This window comes from Schistocerca gregaria, chromosome 9, assembly GCF_023897955.1.
Source record: "Schistocerca gregaria isolate iqSchGreg1 chromosome 9, iqSchGreg1.2, whole genome shotgun sequence".
Taxonomy (NCBI): domain Eukaryota; kingdom Metazoa; phylum Arthropoda; class Insecta; order Orthoptera; family Acrididae; genus Schistocerca; species Schistocerca gregaria.
Genome location: NC_064928.1, coordinates 247,369,002 through 247,391,729, shown reverse-complemented (window position 1 = coordinate 247,391,729; position 22,728 = coordinate 247,369,002). Strand labels below are relative to the sequence as shown.

General features: G+C 43.2%; 1 protein-coding gene across 2 annotated transcripts in view; it reads right to left on the bottom strand.

Annotated features, from left to right (window-relative positions):
* LOC126292223 (G-protein coupled receptor moody) overlaps positions 1 to 22,728 on the bottom strand; it is a 1,247,805-nt gene that overhangs the window by 483,143 nt on the left and 741,934 nt on the right. The gene's annotated exons all lie outside the window — the stretch shown is intronic.

Sequence of the window (22,728 nt, the reverse complement as noted above, 5' to 3'; positions counted from 1 at the left end):
GCTAGCCGTATGTCGTTTCATAGTGCAGTAAACAATCTTTCAACTAGCAAGACAATAGACATGAAATGTTTCTCATCATTTCATTTCAGTAAATATCATAAATTAAGAACTCCAAAGTGTAATCATTTGTTTTCAAGTTTGAGCGTGTCGTATTTGCGACGCTTTCTACAAAGAAATGTCAAAAGCGAGGATAATGCCACCTTTTTTTTTTTACCTGTGCCTCTGAAAGGCACACACTAATGGCTTTTTTCCCAGGCAACTGTCGCACAGCTGGGTGCCCACGACGCATTACGTGCAGGTGGCCACTTACCTTTCTTACTGAAAAATTTACGACAGTAGTTTCCGCTACAGTGACAGTCTCATACAAAAAAATTCACAGGTCAAGAATTTGCGTTACAAATATGTAGAAACAAAATCCTTTAAATAGAATAGTGTCCAAATAATTTTCGCCAGCATAGTGATACATTCACGCATATACACTCATTTCATAACTCTTAAAGTACGATTCTCGGTTTCCAACATCCTTTTTCACAGATCAGAGTCCCTAACCCCTACTCATTATTTCTTACCTTATTACACATATATATATATTCGTCGACACTTCTTCAATATTTCATGATAACAGATATGTAGCATAACCAAGTAACTCATATAGCATCAGCTTAAACATACCTCAGCAGCATAATTCACATCGTCATCGTAATAACAACATCATAACACCACAGTCAAATTCTCAAAATTTCCGTAGCTTCCTCCAATAGTTTCAAAACCTAAAAAAAAAATTCTCTGCTCATGCCAAAAGTGTCATCTGCCTCAAACGTACTTTGAAAATCATGATTCCATACCAAATACGTCATTCAAAGTTCTCATAGTATCACAATGGTTCCGAAAAATATGAAGGGTTCACACAGTACAGACAAAATACAATTTCATAAGTGTGAAGTTATCCACCTGCGTAATTGCTTAAACATGTGTCACTGACGTAGTAAAAAGATGTTTGTTTCTCTGTCAAATAATCAGATAGCTGTGTAATTCTGTGTTAGAGAAATATGGTACCAATGTGTAAAATTGTATAAGCAAATACCACATTAGCTAGGGCTCCTTGTGCTTGCCAAACACATGGTACACAAAGTAGGCGTGTACCCCCCTGAGGATTAATGTAATTATATCCTCAGGTGTTACAGATTACAGCAATGGAATGAAATGCATCACGGAAAAATTTCTTTGTAATTCAAATATGTTGAAAAATAAATAGTTTAATGCGTGTCCTGTAGCGCTAAATGTGCTTCTTGCTGTAAGACAATCTCTGTGGAAGTGTCGTAGTTATTGTCCTCCTAAAGCTAAGTTCTGCAGAAGTCAATGTACTTACCTCATGATAAACGAAATTGAAATGCTTTGCGTATAGATATCTTAGTTATTACGCTTATTGCCGTGATGAAGTAAGTACTGTACTGTACGTATTGTTGTGCTACAGAAAAGGCTGTCTCATTGTAGCTATACCACAAACGTTACTACTAAAACATGTTTTACTTTCCAGAAAAATTCAGAAAAACTGTGCAGATATAAAACAGATAAACTGCAAAAGCAACATTGTAAATTGTCACTCATTAGTAGCGTCGTGATAAAATCGTGTAGCTGTCACATAAACTAACCACTGTATCATCTGGTATCTCACAGAAAGTACTTTAAATCCAGAATGTATTTTCAAGTAAACCAAAATGTTGCATTAAAATCTCATTAGCAATACTGGTAAATGTTCTAAGTATGTGAGCCTTATAGTCGTTACGTAATCGTGCAACTAACAAGCAGATTACAGATTATCTCTTAACAAACAGTTTTACATGTAAAATGTGGTGTTAACCTTTACTCTTCCAAGTACGCAGACTGTCAACTGAAAAGCAATTATCATGTGATTACGTCGGTAAGGAACACTAGAATTTTGCTCAAGGTTAGCTTATGTTATTTTTCTCTGAGCCAGCCGGCGCACACGGCTGCCTGCGGTGCGAGTCATTGTCTGTTTCTTTGTTGGCGCGCGTCGTCAATGGGATTAGGAGACCTAACTTCTACAAATTCACCTTGCTGAGAGGGCCCTGCTCTGTTTGAATCCCGCCAGTTCCGCTGCAATTCAGGTCTGTCGTTACGATCATATCGTCTGTCGTCATGTCGGTAGATTCCATAGTTTCTTTCTTGTCGGTCACGTGGTGGAGAATTTCTCTCTGAATCGTAACTGCGCGCTGGACCGTTGCGTCTAAAGTTATTCTGTCTCCCTTAATAGTAATTATTTTGGTTCCCATATTGTCTGTTTCTCTGATTGTCTCTGTGATAGTCATTACCGCGGAGAGGTGACCTTTCCCTGTAATTATTACTACTCTGCCAACGGTTGTCATACGGGTGGTGTCTGTTTTGGTCACGATTTGTATTGTGAGAATAGCCTTGTCGTGTCCAGTTATTATTTCTTTCATCGCGGAATTGCGACGGATGTGACCTGTAATTGTTGTGTTCCTGTTTTCGCGTTCCGCGATTGTCAGTGTCAATTTCTAATTCTTGTAAGAGTCCCTGAAAAGCTTCAATGTCGTCTTTGCAACGGCCTGCCAAAATAATATGCCGTAAATGTTCAGGCAATTTGATTAAGCAAATGCGGATGAGTTCTGACGGGCTGTATGGGTTTGACAGGTATTGATTCTTGTGCAACATGTCTTCAAAATATTTCACAAGACTGGAAAATTCAGATTGTTCGAAATGTTTCATCATCATGATGCCATCTTTTACTCGGTCTTGTGTGGGTTGGGACCAATATGCTGAGAGGAAGGCATGGTAAAATTCTCCTTCACTGTGGCAATCGTGAATGACCGATCGCATTCTTACAGCTGGTTCATTCTCTAAGTAGCCACACATAAATTCTAATCTGTGCTCTAGTGACCAGTTGGGAGGAAAACAATGAGAGAATTGATGGAGCCACGCTTGTGGATGAATGTCGTTGCCAGAATTCTTAAATGTTTTGAATTTACGTGTAGTAATGAACAGCTTATAGTCAAAATCATCGTCTCGGCGGGTAGCATATCGGTCATTGTTACGTCGTGTCGGCGGTTCCATCTCAGAATTCGGTGTACCTTGCCAATTTCTTTCATAATTTCCGAAGTGCCCTGTGTTATTATTTTGTGGCTGTTCCGTATTTCTATGTTCCTCTTCCCGTATTGGAGCGCGAGTGTCCTCTGAAATACGTAATTGTTGTATTACCTGTGTCAGCTGATCTTGTACTTCCCGGATTTCTCTTTGGTGTTGCATACTAATTTGATTCAGACTTTGTTTTAATTTCCTAATTTGTTCCCACTCTTCTGTGTCATTAAAGACTACCGGTTTTGTGTCATTCAAATTATCATCTACCTTCGTAGATAAATTATTTAGCTGATCCGAAAGTTCCACTACTTTCTCTGATAATGAACTAATGTCCTCCATGTGTCTTTCTGAACCAATTTTCAGAGTATCTACTGTGTCCTTTAAGTTTTCTTGAGTTTTTGCAAGTTGCGTAACCGAATCGGTAGATGCAACTGAGTCAATTTTAGCTTGCAAAGTCTCATGATTTTCATGAACAATTGTTTGCAGTTCTTTTATGGCTGCTTCGTGATTCTGTAATGCATTTTCATGCCGCGAAAAAATAGGTTGGAAATGCTCACAAATTTGTGTTTTTACGTCATTACAGACTTTTTGATATTTCGATTCGATTTTATGTAATTCAGTAGTTAAATCTTCACGTGTTTTTTCAAGCGTATGTTCCGCTGAGTCTAACTTTTGAAGCTTTTGCTCCATTGCGTCTAACTTTTGCTCTGTTTGTCTCTGATTTTGTTCCATTGTGTCTAACTTTTGCTCTGTTTGTCTCTGATTTTGTTCAAGCGTTGTGTCTAACTTTTGTAGCCTTTGTCCCATTTGTTGCATTAACTGTAATAACAGTGCACTGGTGTCTGAAAGATGTTCCTCAGTGCTTTTCGGCAGTGCATTTGAACCGGCAATATTCGCATTTTGAAAAGCAGAAAATGTGTCTTGATTTATTTGAGAAAATGGTGAGGACGCAAAATCTGAATCTACAGTATTTGCAAGATTGTGTCCTGTCATTTCGGAATCCTGAGGCGAGCTGTTGCCGACCGATCGATCGATAACGCTTCCCTGTTCACTAATTGTTTCACTGCCTACACCATTATTTGCAACCCGCTCCATTTCCTTACACACAATTACCAAATTACTACTTTGAACATTAGTTAATTCATTACATGGTGGCGCTAACACACTGCTTTCGTCTTCACTGTCATTTCTCAGTTTACTTTGGAGCCTAGTATTACGTTTTTCACACGCCATTATTGTCACAATTTTTCACACGACAACACAGAAAAACACAATTTGAAGAACAAAAATAAGAGAACACATTAACATAGCACTGAAAATAATATCTAGTTAATTGCAAACGCAGCTGCGAAATACTTCGTGCAAAACTACATGCATGCCACAACTACACTCCTGGAAATGGAAAAAAGAACACATTGACACCGGTGTGTCAGACCCACCATACTTGCTCCGGACACTGCGACAGGGCTGTACAAGCAATGATCACACGCACGGCACAGGGGACACACCAGGAACCGCGGTGTTGGCCGTCGAATGGCGCTAGCTGCGCAGCATTTGTGCACCGCCGCCGTCAGTGTCAGCCAGTTTGCCATGGCATACGGAGCTACATCGCAGTCTTTAATACAGGTAGCATGCCGCGACAGCGTGGACGTGAACCGTATGTGCAGTTGACGGACTTTGAGCGAGGGCGTATAGTGGGCATGCGGGAGGCCGGGTGGACGTCCCGCCGAATTGCTCAACACGTGGGGCGTGAGGTCTCCACAATACATCGATGTCGTCGCCAGTGGTCGGCGGAAGGTGCACGTGCCCGTCGACCTGGGACCGGACCGCAGCGACGCATGGATGCACGCCAAGACCGTAGGATCCTACGCAGTTCCCAGCAAATTAGGGACACTGTTGCTCCTGGGGTATCGGCGAGGACCATTCGCAACCGTCTCCATGAAGCTGGGCTACGGTCCCGCACACCGTTAGGCCGTCTTCCGCTCACGCCCCAACATCGTGCAGCCCGCCTCCAGTGGTGTCGCGACAGGCGTGAATGGAGGGACGAATGGAGACGTGTCGTCTTCAGCGATGAGAGTCGCTTCTGCCTTGGTGCCAATGATGGTCGTATGCGTGTTTGGCGCCGTGCAGGTGAGCGCCACAATCAGGACTGCATACGACCGAGGCACCCAGGGCCAACACCCGGCATCATGGTGTGGGGAGCGATCTCCTACACTGGCCGTACACCTCTGGTGATCGTCGAGGGGACACTGAATAGTGCACGGTACATCCAAACCGTCATCGAACCCATCGTTCTACCATTCCTAGACCGGCAAGGGAACTTGCTGTTCCAACAGGACGATGCACGTCCGCATGTATCCCGTGCCACCCAACGTGCTCTAGAAGGTGTAAGTCAACTACCCTGGCCAGCAAGATCTCCGGATCTGTCCCCCATTGAGCATGTTTGGGACTGGATGAAGCGTCGTCTCACGCGGTCTGCACGTCGAGCACGAACTCTGGTCCAACTGAGGCGCCAGGTGGAAATGGCATGGCAAGCCGTTCCACAGGACTACATCCAGCATCTCTACGATCGTCTCCATGGGAGAATAGCAGCCTGCATTGCTGCGAAAGGTGGATATACACTGTACTAGTGCCGACATTGTGCATGCTCTGTTGCCTGTGTCTATGTGCCTGTGGTTCTGTCAGTGTGATCATGTGATGTAACTGACCCCAGGAATGTGTCAATAAAGTTTCCCCTTCCTGGGACAATGAATTCACGGTGTTCTTATTTCAATTTCCAGGAGAGTATTTTACTGTAGAACAATGAGAGACTGCAACTACAAAGGAAATTCTCTCTATGATTACGCGCTAGCAATAAACAAAAGCTACACTAATTACACAAACTACAAGGAAAAAATTAGAAGATTCCAGTGAGGTATCCTCGGCTAAGGGTCGACATATGAAACGTCCCCTTAGAAAAATTATACACGACCGTGCTTAAACTGACACACAATATTTTTTTAGCGCAACGCAATCTGACTTCCAAAACTCCCTACGAAAGAATGGCCCTGACGTTTCACAAATCACTTACCTCACAAAAATCTTCGTTACTCAAGCTACTGCAATACAGCGAGCGCCACTACTGCCAGCTAAATAAAAGATTCAAACTACTGAAGGCACTAACTACTGATAGGCATAGTTAGCAAATGAAAGATTTTAATAGAGAACAAACAATGTATTTACCTTTATAGTCATAATATATATATCAGTTCATGACACCAATTCTTACAAATTTCAAAACTCCGCCATCTCTCTCCCCACGTCCACCACTGCTGGCGGCTCACCTCCAACTGCGCAACGCTACGCGCTGTTAGCATCCAGCTGCCGCTGCGCGAGACTACAATGGCAGACAACAATGCAAACTAGCCACAGACTGCGCACAGCACACCCAGTGATTTTTCATAAAGAGCGCTACGTGGCTTTACCAATAAGAAGACCTAAACAGCCTACTTACAGTAATAGTACTCCAGAACATGCAGAGTCTCAACAATTCTGTTAGTGTGTAAGGGGTCTCTGTGACGAACAAATTTCTAAACGAATGACTGATACACTCCGTTTCAGATGAAACAGAACACCTTGAACGACCACAGGTAGGACGTCCACACTCACAGTACATGTAGATCAGTATGTTATGCACAAATGTTTAGCAGTTGAACCATGTCGGCCTGTGGGCTGAAGGTCAATGTCAATACGTGGTCCAACGCCTCCTACCGGTAAAATGTGTTTGCTGCTCTCGTTGTCTCTATAAACCGAAGGTAATGGATCAGGGTGACTTGAGCAGATATTCAGGGTGTCTCGCAGAGGTAAGCGTGAACTGTACCAACAGATGAGTGAGTTTGAAAGAGGGCGCATTATTGGTATGAGAGAATGCGATGCATCCATCGAGGAAATTGCTGCTCATGTGGGACGAAATGTATCGACAGTGCAACGGGCGTGTGAAGAATGATTCAAGGAAGGTTTTACAACATGATGAGATGGATCACGTCGCAACACCCATACCACCCCTGGATAAGATCGACACCTCATCCGAATCGGATTGCAGGATAGATCTGCATCGTCCTCAGCCCTGGTGTGACAGCAGAAGAGTGTAACACATCGTACGCTTTCAAGGGTGACAGTCCGTCGTCGTTTATTAAGGCATGGGTTACGCGCTCGTCTTCCATTCCTCCGCCTACCTTTGACGAATGTACAGAATTATTCTAGATAGCAATGCATCAGATAATGTTTTTGACTAATCCAGTTTCCTTTTGTTTGAAAATGAGACTGCATTTTGGTACGCCGCAGACAGGGAGGAAGGGTGGGAGGGGGCAGCATGACGGTGACGGCGCCAGCTCAAGTCCTTATGGTGTGGGCTGCTATTGGGTACAACCAAAAATCGCCGTTGGTGTGTGTCCAGGGCACTGTGACCAGTGTGACCTACGCTAGTGACGTTCTGTGACTTATGGCCGTACCCTTTCTCTTCAAAATCCTAGAAGCCATTGTTCAGCAAGACAATGCTCGACTCCACGTTGTTGCACAAACACACGCCTTCTTGGTGTCACAGGATGTCACGTGTTCTGCTTTTTCTGAACATGAGTGTACATTCCGTTTTCTTAATTCATTTCGGTTCAGCAGTTCTCGCTCTCTCCAGAAACTGCACGTATTCTTGTTTCGTTTCCATTGCATATTGATGTACCTGCTCTTTTTCTTACTTTTACTATAGCAGGGTGGCAGCTTGGCAAGTCTCCCAAATTAAATGAGATGTACTTATCGTTACAGTTGATCCATAGTCAGAAGATCCTCTGGGATGTGGAACATGTCAGAATTGTGGGTGAACTTGATAAAACCCTGTGACAGGACTACCTCACATTTGTGTCATTTTTTAAATATATTCGGATATAATTTCAGTTACTGGCTATTATCGATTTGCAGCTTTCCCACTGTCTCCTTTTTCTTTAATTTATGTCATCAGTTAGGCTACAGAACACTTGCAGTAAGTGAAGAAGATTGGTGTTTCCACGGTCTGGTGACAGAAGGTTGGCGGGTTGGAAATTAGCACGCTTGGTGCAGGATTATAAAATGTACTAATCAAACCCACATGACTATCTCCGTAACTGGCAGAAAGCTAATTTTAATTTCAAAACCTACAAGTAAATGTGTTTTAATCGTATAATTTGGATGCCAGTGACCATTTACTTGAGTGCAAAGGCGCCGATTTCTTTATTTACAATGGTTGTGAAATGCGGGACTGACACAAACTCCGATATTTCACCATCTCGTCGAAAAGGCACTCAAGGACAGGCCTGCTAATCTGCTCCCGCAAGGACAAATCATAATGAGATAGCCTAGGAAGTAGCGTTGGTGAGCCACAAATAAAAACAACAGTACAGCTGTAGCCTTCAAATGTAACGCAGAGACGCTTCGTCCTTTAAAAGCAAGGGACTGACAGTTACAGCTGTGTTTCGCAGAAGTCGTTTAATACGAGAGCATACGAAATGCAGTGGTATCAATCAACATCTTCCCTTACGTGCATTGTATGGTACTTCCAACAGTCATGTTAAGTATAATTATTCCCACAAATCATCCATTCCTACGAAGAGAATCTTTACTCACGTTACCCGTTTCTAGAACCCCAGTAATCTACCTCGAGCATTTGGTAGTTTAGTATAGTTACAACATGGCAAATTAATACGCAAAAAATCTTTCACTTAGGTTAATCAATCTTGCAATGCCACACGGGCCTTCCCTAAACGATTGAAAACTATAGAAATGGAAATGAGCGTTTGGCGTCATTGGCCGGGAGGCAACTTGCGGGGCAGGTGCGGCCGCCTTGGTGCAGCTCTTATTACATTCGACGCCACATTGGGCGACCTGCGCGCCGGATGGGGATGAAATGATGATGAAGATAACACAACACCCAGTCCATGAGCGGAGAAAATCTCCATTGTAAGCTATACACATGCTCACATGCTCCTCCGCACATAACATACAGAAGAAAAGGACTGGCATTCAAGAGTTTCAGCACGCGACCAGTCGGCCATCTCGATGGATAAACTATGAAAACACAGACGCCAGGCATCTCGCAATCGGCAAGCCTTGCGCCGAAGTCACTTACCTAGTATGTTGAGGCAGCATAATGACATAAGAACGCAGCCTTACCGTCGTTCTAATAATCGTCACAGTTGTAAATAACACTTGTGCGCACATTCAGGGTCAGCTCCTACCTGTTTAGGACGGGTAGTAGGGACAGAGCATTGAGTGACATTATACTGAGTGCACTATCCGAAAGTTACCTCGAGCAATTAAATAGAGAACCGACTCGTGGAGATAACATCTTGGACCTACTGATAACAAACATACTCCTAACTTTTCCACTCTGTAAGTGCAGAACAGGGAATCAGTGATCATAAGGCCTTTGCAGCATCCCTGAATATGGAAATTAATAGGAATATAAAAAAAGGAGGAAGATTTATCTGTTTAGCAAGAGTAATAGAAGGCAGATTTCAGACTACCTAACAGATCAAAACGACAATTTCTGTTCCGACACTGCCAATGTTGAGTGTTTATGGAAGAAGTTTAAGGCAATTGTAAAATGCGTTTTAGACAGGTACGTGCCGAGTAAAAGTGTGAGGGACGGGAAAAACCCACCGTGGTACAGCAACAAAGTTAGGAAACTACTGCGAAAGCAAAGAGAGCTTCACTCCAAGTTTAAACGCAGCCAAAACCTCTCAGACAAACATAACACAAACGATGTCAAAGTTAGCGTAAGGAGGGCTATGCGTGAAGCGTTCAGTGAATTCGAAAGTAAAATTCTATGTACCGACTAGACAGAAAATCCTAGGAAGTTCTGGTCTTACGTTAAATCAGTAAGTGGCTCGAAACAGCATATCCAGACACTCCGGGATGATGATGGCATTGAAACAGAGGATGACACGCGTAAAGCTGAAATACTAAATTCCTTTTTCCAAAGCTGTTTCACAGCGCACTGCAGTTGATTCTCTAAATCCTCGCACAAACGAAAAAATGGCTGACATCGAAATAAGTGTCCAAGGAATAGAAAAGCAACTGGAATCACTCAACAGAGGAAAGTCTACTGGACCAGACGGGATACCAATTCGATTCTACACAGAGTACGCGAAAGAACTTGCCCCCCTTCTAACAGCCGTGTACCGCAAGTCTCTAGAGGAACGGAAGGTTCCAAATGATTGGAAAAGAGCACAGGTAGTCCCAGTCTTCAAGAAGGGTCGTCGAGCAGATGCGCAAAACTATAGACCTATATCTCTGACGTCGATCTGGTGTAGAATTTTAGAACATGTTTTTTGCTCGCGTATCATGTCGTTTTCGGAAATCCAAAATCTACTCTGTAGGAATCAACATGGATCCCGGAATAAGGTATCGTGGGAGGCCCAACTCGCTTTATTTGTTCATGAGACCCAGAAAATATTAGATACAGGCTCCCAGGTAGACACTATTTTCCTTGATTTCCGGAATGCGTTCGATACAGTTCCGCACGGTCGCCTGATAAACAAATTAAGAGCCTACGGAATATGAGACCAGCTGTGTGGCTGGATTGAAGAGTTTTTAGCAAACAGAACACAGCATGTTGTTATCAATCGAGAGTCGTCTACAGACGTTAAAGTAACCTTTGGCGTGCCTTAGGGGAGTGTTATGGGACCATTGCTTTTCACAATATATATAAATGACCTAGTAGATAGTGTCGGAAGTTCCATGCGGCTTTTCGCGGATGATGCTGTAGTATGCAGAGAAGTTGAAGCATTAGAAACTTGCAGCGAAATGCAAGAAGATCTGCAGCGGATAGGCACTTGGTGCAGGGAGTGGCAACTAACCCTTAACATAGACAAATGTACTGTATTGCGAATACATAGAAAGAAGGATCCTTTATCGTATGATTATATCATAGCGGAACAACCATTGGTAGCAGTTACTTCTGTAAAATATCTGGGAGTATGCGTACGGAACGATTTGAAGTGGAATGATCATATAAAATTAGTTGTTGGTAAGGCGGGTGCCTGGTTGAGATTCATTGGGAGAGTCCTTAGAAAACGTAGTCCATCAACAAAGGAGGTGGCTTACAAAATACTCGTTCGACCTATACTTGAGTATTGCTCATCAGTGTGGAATCCGTACCAGATCGGGTTGACGGAGGGGATAGAGAAGATCCAAAGAAGAGCGGCGTGTTTCGTCACAGGGTTATTTGGTAAGCGTGATAGCGTTACAGAGATGTTTAGCAAACTCAAGTGGAAGACTGCAAGAGAGGCGCTCTGCATCGCTGTGTAGCTTGCTCGCCAGGTTTCGAGAGGGTGCGTTTCTGGATGAGGTATCGAATATACTGCTTCCCCCTACTTATACCTCCCGAGGAGATCACGAACGTAAAATTAGAGAGATTCGAGCGCGCATGGAGGCTTTCCGACAGTCGTTCTTCCCGCGAACCATAAGCGACTGGAACAGAAACGGGAGGTAATGACAGTGCACGTAAAGTGCCCTCCGCCACACACCGTTGGGTGGCTTGCGGAGTATAAATGTAGATGTGAATGTATACGTTACTGCTTGTAATACATTCCTAATAACCTGTTTCGGACACTCACAGCAGTGTCCGGAAAGCGATAGCCCTCCGAAAGTGTTATATTACGTCAGAAAAATGATCATTTCTGGTGAGCGTTCGTCTACGTAACCCGCCTCTGAGGTAGCTCGAGGCGCTCCCTCTCCTCCGAACTTAACGCTTCCGCGCTCGTGGGCCACAGCAGATGTATACCCTTTTGTAAATGAATGAAGTCATATCACCTCAGAGAATCTGGTCCATTAGGTATTGTCCTCTATTACCTTACTTAGTTCGCAATTAAAATAAATAAATATCAACCTGAAGGGTTAAAAACTACTGGGACCACTTTTTGTCTCTGCGTGGTATCTAGATCTTATGCACACCAGATCACCACGCGGTTCCCCTTCAGCATAGGCTTTCCGCGCATTTTTGAGCTGATGGGAAGGTCTACCTATGCAAAAATCTTTCTAGAACAATCTAGACGTTTTCTGCTTTCCCGCGCAAACGCTGCGGCCATACTACTTCTGGCTGCTTCGCTCTAGAGTTCCCGCTCTGCGCCACTCAGCGCCTGCCATACTTAACGTTCAGACGTCCGCCTGCGTAGTGTCGTCTCAACGGCTCCGTAAAGTAAATACTTTATGTTACGTCGCGTTATGGGTGGCGTAAAATTCTGCTCTTTAAATTTAGACGAAGCCTATAATTTATTAGTTTCTTAATGACCGGGAGTGCAGCGAAATATATGTCTTGAAAGGTAATTTTAAGTAAGGTTTCTGTATCACTGTTTTAAAACATTTGTTGATAATTACGACTGCAGTTTCGGAAGATTTCCATGTACCTGCACATACAAAGTTTGAGAATTACAATGCGTTATAGTTCTATAGGAATTTTAAACTTAATTTTTTAAGTGAAGAATTTCGTTAGGTATAACTGCAGTTTTAATTTTCAGTATCTCGAATTACACAAACAATTAATTTTTTGTATTTCTAAATTATGTAAGTAAGAGCGAGCATTACGTTTACATTGTCCTCTCGTACAGATAACGCTTGGTGTGAGATTCTAAAATATCGATTTCACGTCGATTTTGTGCTGTTTTATACAGTGTGTGGAAATATTTTGATACAAATTACGTAAATATTTCCTGTAATACTGTATTTTTAAAGTTCATTTCATACGTGTTTTATATTTACATTGTTACAAACTATGCTGAGAGCCATCTCAAGTATATGTATCCTATCTTTGGTTCTCAACTTATGTTAACGTTGTTCTGACACATAAATAATATCTTGTGTAACTTCCCTGCTACATTTCATCTGAAATTCAATGGGTTTCGGTGTCTCATTGATTTTATGCTGTTGGGTTTCATACAGTGGGGTGTGATATTTTAGTGTAAAATTGTAAAATGTTTTGCATAATTTTCTATTAAAATGTCACTCCCCGCTCCACGAAACCTAACAGCATAAAATCAACGTGGCAACGAAACTTCTCGAATTTCACATGACATGTAAGAAAAACAGTTACACCAGACATTATTTATACGTCAGAACAACGTTGACATAAATTGAGAACCAAAGATAGGATACGCATACATGAGAGACCTAAAGATACAATCACCACTGACCATACTTTGTTACTATGTAAATATAAAAAATCTATGGTGTGAGTTGTCAAAATATTACAGAAAATATTTACAATATTATATCAAAATATTTCGTCAAACTGTATAAAACAGCATAAAATCGACGTGAAATATATATTTTAGAATTTCACGTGAAATATAACGAGAACAATCACCGGATACTGTCATACCAGATGTTATATATACGTCAGGATAACGTAGATGTAACTCTCTCTCTCTCTCTCTCTCTCTCTCTCTCTCTCTCTCTCTCTCTCTCTCTCTCTCACTTACATAATTTAGAAATATAAAAGTTCTTTGTGTAACTCGAGACAGTGAAAATTCACGAAATTCTTCACTTGAATAAATCTTATAGAACTATACACATTGTAATTCTCAAACCTTGTGAACGAGATACTTGAAATTGGAAATCTTCCGAAAGATCTGTCGTAAAAATCAATAAATGTTTTAAGCATTAATAGTGGAAAGTTACATAAGATGTCGTTTCATTTTTATTATTATTGTCAAATGTAAGTAAAAGGAAAGTAGAGGAGGATACATTTATACATTACTGTGTAACGCAGTTGCTACGTAACAAGGTGACTGTAGCTTTCTGGATGATGGGAAACAATGATAGTTAATTCCACGTTTCTGTCCAGTGTCGTTAGAGACGTGATCACAGACAAGGCATGGGATTGCTGTAATGAAAGGGCAACCACCCACGCAGGTGCAGCGTGGGCTGTAATTATAGTATGGCAGCGAAACTCGCTTTTCCACAAGGGGAATCACATGCTGTACATGGAGGTATTGATAACGTGCAAACGTCACAGTACACAAGGAAGGCCCTCGGATTTTTTCTCTTCAAAGAAGAACGGATCAACGATAAATATGCTTGTGAATGCACACCACACAGTATCATACGCAGAATGCAGTGGCTCTTCATGCACAACACGCGATTTAACAGTACCCCAAATTCGATAGTTTTGTGTATTCTCTGCACACAGCAATGTACCTCGTCACTCCATAGGATGTTCCCCGGCCACATGTCAACAACTTCGATCCGTGCCAGAAATGGAAGACCAAATTCAGAACGCTGCTGTGCATCATGAGGTTTCAGGTGGTGCACCATCCGGACCGGGCACGGGTTCCAGGGTAAAAACACAGCTAAACTTTCCGCACTGTCGGCCATGGGATGTACAATTCTACTAACCAGGATGCTTGTTGCATGGTGGGGTACGGCAACAGCGACCTGCTCTATAATTTTCACCGGAACAGGACGCCTCCCTCTTCCAGGTGCCACACCAAGCTCACTCAAGTTGTCGAATTTCATTGTCATCTTGCTGAAACCATTTTACGACATAGGGCCTGTGCTCAGACCTTTCAGTCCGCAATACTCTCTCTGTACAGTACTTTAATTGCTGCCGTTCGTATAAAACAGTTTCATTAACAGCGTGCGGTCTCTCTTCTCCATGTACGAAAATTGTATAGCGCCAGATTTGTACCTGGTGACTACAACTGGAACTAATTTGCTTTCTGGCGTAAATCGGTTCCTCATTAAGCACTGTTTTCATGCAAGGTGGGGCAACAGTCCATGCCGCTCGCCACCTCCCAGGAAAGTGTTATGTCTAGAGGATATGCAGACGCGTGGCCTGCAATGGTACCTCATCTGGATCAAATGGCTCTGAGCACTATGAGACTTAACTTCTGACGTCATTAGTCCCCTAGAACTACATAAACCTAACTAACATATGAACATCACACACATCCATGCCCGAGGCAGGATTCGAACCTGCGGTCGCGCGGTTCCAGACTGTAGTGCTTAGAACCGCCCGGTCACCCCGGTCGGCTCATCTGAATCGATGTGACTTTTGACTGTGGGGATAACTAAAAGAACGCTTTCACCAGGGACACGTTCGGTCTCTACATGATCTGAAACTTGTAGACACTAAGGTGGTGGAAGTCACGGAAAAGCAATACGCACATATACAGACGGCGGTAGTGTCGCGACACAGGGTGTGAAAGGGTAATGCGTTGGCGGAGATGTGATTTGTACTGAAGTGACTCGTGTGAAAAGATTTGCGATGTGATTATGGTCGCACGACGTGAAGTAACAGACTTAGAATGCGGAATGGAACTTGGAGGCAGATGTACAGGACATTCCGTTTCACAAAACGTTAGAGAATTCAGTATTCCGAGAGGCACAATGTGAAGAGTGTGCCGAGAATACCAAATTTCAGGCATTACCTGTCACCACGGACATCGTAGTGCCGACGGACTTCATTTAATGACCGAGAGCAGCGGCGTTTGTGTAGAGTTGTCGGTACCAACAGACAAGCAACACTGCGTGAATCAACTGCAGAAATCAATCGGGACGTACGACGAAATTTGGCGTTAATGGGCCATGGCAGCAGACGCCCGACTCGAGTGCCTTTGATAACAGCACGACAACGCCTGCAGCTCCTCTCCTGGGGTTGTGATCAGATTGGTTGGATCGTAGAAGACTGGAAAATCGTGGACTGGTCAAATGAGATCCTATTTTTATTGGTGTGAGCTGATGGTGGGGTTCGACTGTAGCTCAAACAAACCTCATGAAACCGTGGACCCAAGTTGTCAACAAGGCACTGTGCAGGCTGGTGGTGGCTCCAGAAAGGTGTGGGCTGTGTTTACACGGAATGGACCGGGTTCTGCTTATTTTTGGCTACTCGGAGACCATTTGCAGCCATTCATAGATTTCATGTTCCCAAACAACGATGGATTTTTCATGGATGACATTGCATCATGTCACCGGGCCAGAATCGTTCATGTTTGGTTTGAAGGTCATTCTGGACAATTCGAGCAACGATTTGGCCAACCACATCGCCAGACACGAATCGCATAGAACATTTATGAGACGTAATCGGGAGGTCGGTTCGTGGAGAAAATCCTACACTGGTAACACTTTTGCAATTACGGTCGGCTATAGCGGTAACATGGCTAAATAATTCTGCAGAGGACTTTCAAAAACTTGTTGAATCCACGCTACGTCGAATTGCTGGGCAACAGGCGGGCTGACACGATATTGAGAGACATCCGATGACATTTGCCAGCTTGGTGCACAGGATCAAGCTGGTCAGGTTCCACCGGTACTGCTGGGAGCAACAATTGATCAAGTTCTTTTACATATTGCATCTCGTCCACGTCTCCAGTGCTCATACTGAACAAGTTATGTGACAGTTAATAATAAAATCAGCTTTATATGCTTGTCACACTTGTTAGACCTTCTCTGCCCTCATCCCGTTCCCAATCCATCACACAATGAAATATTTCTACACGTCTTTCTAGCAGTCACAGCGCCAGATTTGCAACTGGTGCCTAAACTTGGAAGTAATTTTTTTTTTCCAGCGTAGATCGGTCCCACATTAACCCTTTAATATATTTACGGAGTTTCGTTGCCATCCGATAACTACGGCCCACACTGGAGCTCTGTGAGTAACTGCGGTGTATCAGCTTCTCCAGTCGCTACGTCTATACAGGCCGCTGTCGCGCCTGTCAGGTTTCTTCCCACGCCACGGCGGCGCCCCGGCAAGCCGACGGCCGCAAGCGACCGGCCGCCGTCCCCTCTCAAATGCTGCGAATACTTCCCGTGCCGGCCTGTTCGCAGCCTGGAGGGTTCCGCCGCCGGCGCAGCTGGAGTTTTGGGGGTAATTAGTTCCGCAGCCGCCGCTGGATCAGCAGGGGCAGAGAGGGCGCCTCGGCAGATTAATGGAGGTACGCGACGCGGGGGTGGAGAAAACGCGCCCCCGCCTCCAACCCTGGTGTCAGGCGATATCGGGCCGACAGCGCCGCAGGCGAGAAGCGGTGCTTCCCTGCCGCTACGGACCCAGTTCCTCCGTGGCCACATAGCGGCTTCTTGTTCCGTCAACGGCTGAATCACGCCGTGACCAGGACATGCAGCGGCAGTTTCACGTCTAACGAGATCTGTGGCGCATAAAAACGGGCTGTTCACGTGCTCATACATCGGGTTCTATTGGTCTAAGAAAGCAGAGTCAAGTGTTTTGGATAGCCCCTGCGCTAGGTACCAGCTGTGTACACAACAGAAGGATCGTCTTAGCGTCACCATACTACAGTACAGGGTCAAAGTAAGAATATTACACGCTCCCTACTGCTTAGGCAAATGGAGCAAATGGGTTGGTTCTTTTTGCGTTTGATGTGGGCTATGGTCCAATGAACCGTCAGTTCATGGGCTGTACCTTGGAAAACACGACAAGATTTTTTTTTCATTATATTTTCACCGTGACCAGCAGATCAAAACACAGCCGAGGATTCCAAGACGGCCAGACACAGAAAATGGCTGAAGTTATTAATATGTATGTCTAAGATTCCTATCACGATCAATTTCGAAAATTCTCTTGTCTGTTTCCAAGCTACAGACGTTAAAGGTAGCCGCGCGGGATTAGCCGAGCGGTCTTGGGCGCTGCAGACATGGACTGTGCCGCTGATCCCGGCAGAGGTTAGAGTCCTCACTCGGGCATGAGTGTGTGTGTTTGTCCTTAGGATAACTTAAGTTAAGTAGTGTGTAAGCTTAGGGACTGAATATCTTAGCAGTTAGGAGTAGGTACCAAAATCCATGGAGAAGGAATAAAAACTTTGAGGTTCGCCGATGATATTGTAATTCTGTCAGAGACAGCAAAGGACTTGGAAGAGCAGTTGAACGGAATGCAGAGTGTATTGAAAGGAGGGTATAAGATTTCACACACATTTGAACATTTTTTTGTTAAAGTTACCTTAATTCTACATGTAAAATGCTGTATGAGGCGAAATATAAATAACTAATAACCACAATAAAATGCTCAAATTTTAGTGGTATATTCTATAGGAATTTATCTACAGGAGCCATCTTCTCGTTTTCAAAATTTTTCAGTTATTGCGAAACAGTCTAAAATTTGTTTTTCGGGTACCAAAACCCAGCCGCGAATTCGGAGCCGGCTATGCGTAGCTAATGGCTACGATTTCTTCGATGTATTTTTGAGATCCTGAGCCCGAACAACGCCGAAAATTTTCTTCACATATTAAGCCGTTCCCTAGATACAGCGGTTTGTAGTTTCTTTGCATGTGCAGGTACAATACGCACGTAAAATCCCACGTGAGGTGAAAACGTAGTTTATAAAGTGACGTAGCACCGACAAATATGCTGTTCATCTTATACCCTCCTTTCAAGACACTCTGCATTCCGTTCAACTGCTCTTCCAAGTCCTTTGCTGTCTCTGACAGAATTACAATGTCATCGGCGAACCTCAAAGGTTTTATTCCTTCTCCATGGATTTTGATACCTACTCCTAATTTTCCTTTTGTTTCCTTTACTGCTTGGTCAATATACAGATTGAATAACATCGGGGACAGGCTACAACCCTGTCTCACTCCCTTCCCACCCACTGCTTCCCTTTCATGACCCTCGACTGTTATAACTGCCATCTGGCTTCTGTACATATTGTAAATAGCCTGTATTTTACCCCTGCCACCTTCATGTATGGAAGTGAAACATGGACGATAACTAGTTTGGACAAGAAGAGAATAGAAGCTTTCGAAATGTGGTGCTACAGAAGAATACTGAAGATAAGGTGGATAGATCACATAACTAATGAGGAGGTATTGAATAGGATTGGGGAGAAGAGAAGTTTGTGGCACAACTTGACTAGAAGAAGGGATCGGTTGGTAGGACATGTTTTGAGGCTTCAAGGGATCACAAATTTAGCATTGGAGGGCAGCGTGGAGGGTAAAAATCGTAGAGGGAGACCGAGAGATGAGTACACTAAGCAGATTCAGAAGGATGTAGGTTGCAGTAGGTACTGGGAGATGAAGCAGCTTGCGCAGGATAGAGTAGCATGGAGAGCTGCATCAAACCAGTCTCAGGACTGAAGACAACAACAACAACAACCTTCAGAATTTGAAAGAGTGTATTCCAGTCAACATTGTCAAACACTTTCTCTAAGTCTACAAATGCCTTTCCTTAATTATTGTTCTAAGGTAAGTATTGCCTTACGTATTTCAATATTTCTACGGAATCCAAACTAATATTCCCCGAGGTCGGCTTCTAGCAGTGTTTCCATTCGTCTGTAAAGAATTCGTGTTAGTATTTTGCAGCTGTGGCTTATTAAACTGATTGTTCGGGAATTTTCACATGTGTCAACACCTGCTTTCTGTGGGATTCTTCTTGAAGTCTGAGGGTATTTCACCTGTCTCATACATCTTGGTCATCAGATGGTAGAGTTTTGTCAGGACTGGCTCTCCCAAAGTCGGCAGTAGTCGTCATGGAATGTTTTCTACTCCCGAGGCCTTGTTTCGACTTCGGTCCTTCAGTGCTCTGTCAAAGTCTTCACGCAGTATCGTGTCTCCCATTTCATCTTCATCTACATCCGCTTCCATTTCCACAACATTGTCCTCAAGTACATCGCCCTTGTATACTCCCTCTATATACTCCTTCCACTTTTCTGCTTTCCCTTCTTTGCTTAGAACTGGGTGTCCATCTGAGCTCTTGATATTCATGCAAGTGGTTCTCTTTTCTGCAAAGGTCTCTTTAATTTTCCTGTTGGCAGTATCTATCTTACCCCTAGTCAGATAAGCCTCTACATCCTTACATTTGTCCTCTAGCCATCCCTGCTTAGCCATTTTGCACTTCCTGTCAATCTCATTTTTGAGACGTTTGTATTTTTTGTGCCTGCTTCATTTACTCTATTTTGAAATTTTCTCCTTTCATCAATTAAATTCAATATTTCTTTTGTTACCCAAGGATTACTACTAGCTCTCGTCTTTTTACCTACTTGATCCTCTGCTGACTTCACTACTTCATCCTTCAAAGCTACCCATTCTTCTTCTACTGTATTTCTTTCTCCCATTCCTGTCAATTGCTGCCTTATGCTCTCCCTGAAACTCTTTACAACCTCTGGTTCTTTTAGTTTATCCATGTCCCATCTCCTTAAATTCCCACCTTTTTGCTGTTTCTTCAGTTATGATCTACAGTTCATAACCAATAGATTGTGGTCAGAGTCCACATCTGCCCCTGGAAATGTCTTACAATTTGAAACATGGTTCCTAAATCTCTGTCTTACCATTATATAATCTATTTGATACCTTCTAGTATCTCCCGGATTCTTCCATGTATACAACCTTCTTTTATGATTCTTGAACCAAGTGTTAGCTATGATTAAATTATGCTCTGTGCAAAATTCTACCAGGCGGCTTCCTCTTTCGTTTCTTACCCCAAATCCATATTCACCTACTACGTTTCCTTCTCTTCCTCTTCCTACTATAGAATTACAGTCTCCCATGACTATTAAATTTTCGTCTCCCTTCACTATCGGAATAATTTATTTTATTTCATCATACATTTCTTTAATTTCTTCGTCATCTGCGGAGCTAATTGGCATATAAACTTGTACTACTGTAGTAGGCGTGGGCTTCGAGTCTATCTTGGCCACAATAATGCGTTCACTATGCCGTTTGTAGTAGCTTATCCGCACTCCTATTTTTTTATTCATTATTAAAGCTACTCTTGTATTACCCCTATTTGATTTTGTAAGTAAGGGAGTAACACTTGCAGATAGAGGCAGACCCCTTGCAACCAGTTTCCTACACAGTACTTCTTGCACTTGCTTCTACTTAACGTACGCCAGTACTATACGATTCAGATGGGAGACACCAATTTGACCCTCACTGCAATGTGCAGAAACTAGTGTTTTTATCCGATGTGAATGTGCAGGCTAACATCCGTGTCCCAGCCTGTCATACGAATGGTGGACGTTATGTGACGGTCACTTCTCTTCGCCGAACCACGGTCGAGGAGAGATGGGCGCTTGTATGGCTAAGGGAATACTTTCAGATCAGCAACGAACGACTGCAAATTAAAATTTCAAGTGATTCGAGGGTTTCAAGAGCCTTGCATGTTGGTAAAAGTTTATTAAATACTTATGTACCACACAAACGAAGTGCCTGCCACATCAACGTTGATGGCAATACCTTGAAAAAAAGATTAAAATATTGTATGTGATGTTTCCACTGTGGAGATTTTCACTGTTCAGAGTTCGTGACTGGTTGTCAAGATGGAGCATTACGAGACCTTGCAGACATGCATTTATTTTGTGGCGCAGCCCTGCGTAGTGCCTGGGAGAGGAAGCAAAAGTACGGAGACAAGTTTCGGAACTATCGTCTCCCTAACTGGAAGAAATTTATCGCCGTCGACAGAAAGTTACAGTGAACTGGGTCGATCAAACCACACAGCGCTGGCCAAGATTCTCCGCAAATAATTGTTCCCACAGTAGACATTCCGGAGACTGGTTTGGACCGTGCGGGAGAAGATTCATCAATAACTACGCGTCGACTTTCCAGAGAAATTCACTGCTCGAAAACTACAGTGTGGAGGTAGGACACATCGCCTTATCATACACAACGTATACGCGAACTGTCTACTAAATCACTGGGAAGTCAGAGTTCTGTCAGTGGACTATGCAGTACACTACAGCAGAACTCAAAGTCTGACTGACTACATTCTTGAAACATCACGTTTTTCAGCTGTGATGATTTTTGGAGCTGCCGCAGTTCTGGAGTGATGAAAATACGTTCTTGATCAGCAGCAACGTTTGGTTATCAACCAATACGGCTGAATTATATAATGTATTAGGAGAATCCTTATTCTCTCTTTGTCCTTTTTCCCAGAAAGTTGTACGAATATCCTGTTCTCGGGTATCTGGAAGAATTTGTCGGAAATGTACGACGTTTTGATGAATGTCAACGCATTATCTTATGGCGAATTTTCGTTATAGTGTTTTGGGCGTTTTTTTTTTGTGAGAACGTGTACAGTCTGCTATTCGTATCTGAGTGTGTCTCGCGCTTTCAGTGGTACCGCTGGCATATTCGTTTATTTTCCAGTCTTTGGGTACGGATCTTTGGTCTAGCGAACGGTTGTATATTATTGTGAAGCTGGAGCCATTGTATTAGCATACTTTGAAAGGAACCTATCTGTTATACATTGTGGATCTAAAGACTCGCTTTTGTTAAGTGTAAAGACTCGCTTTTGTTAAGTGATTTACGTTTATTCACTGCTCCAAGGATATCTACTTCTACGTTAGTCATGCTGGCAGGTGTTCTTGATTCTAATATTTGATTCTGGAATATTTACTTCGTCTTCTTTGGTTAACAAATTTCGGAAAACTGTGGTTAGTAACTCTGCTTTCGCAGCTCTGTCGTCGCCAGTATTTCTATTGCTATCGCGCAGAAAAGATATTGACTGTGTCTTGCCGGTAGTATACTTCACATACGATCAGAGTCACTTTGGACTTTTGGCCAAGCATCGAGACAAAGTTTCCTCTTGTAAACTGTTTCTGACCGTGCCGTGTATGCCTTCTACTGGGTGTTCGTAAATTCCCGTTATGAACTTCTACAACTACTA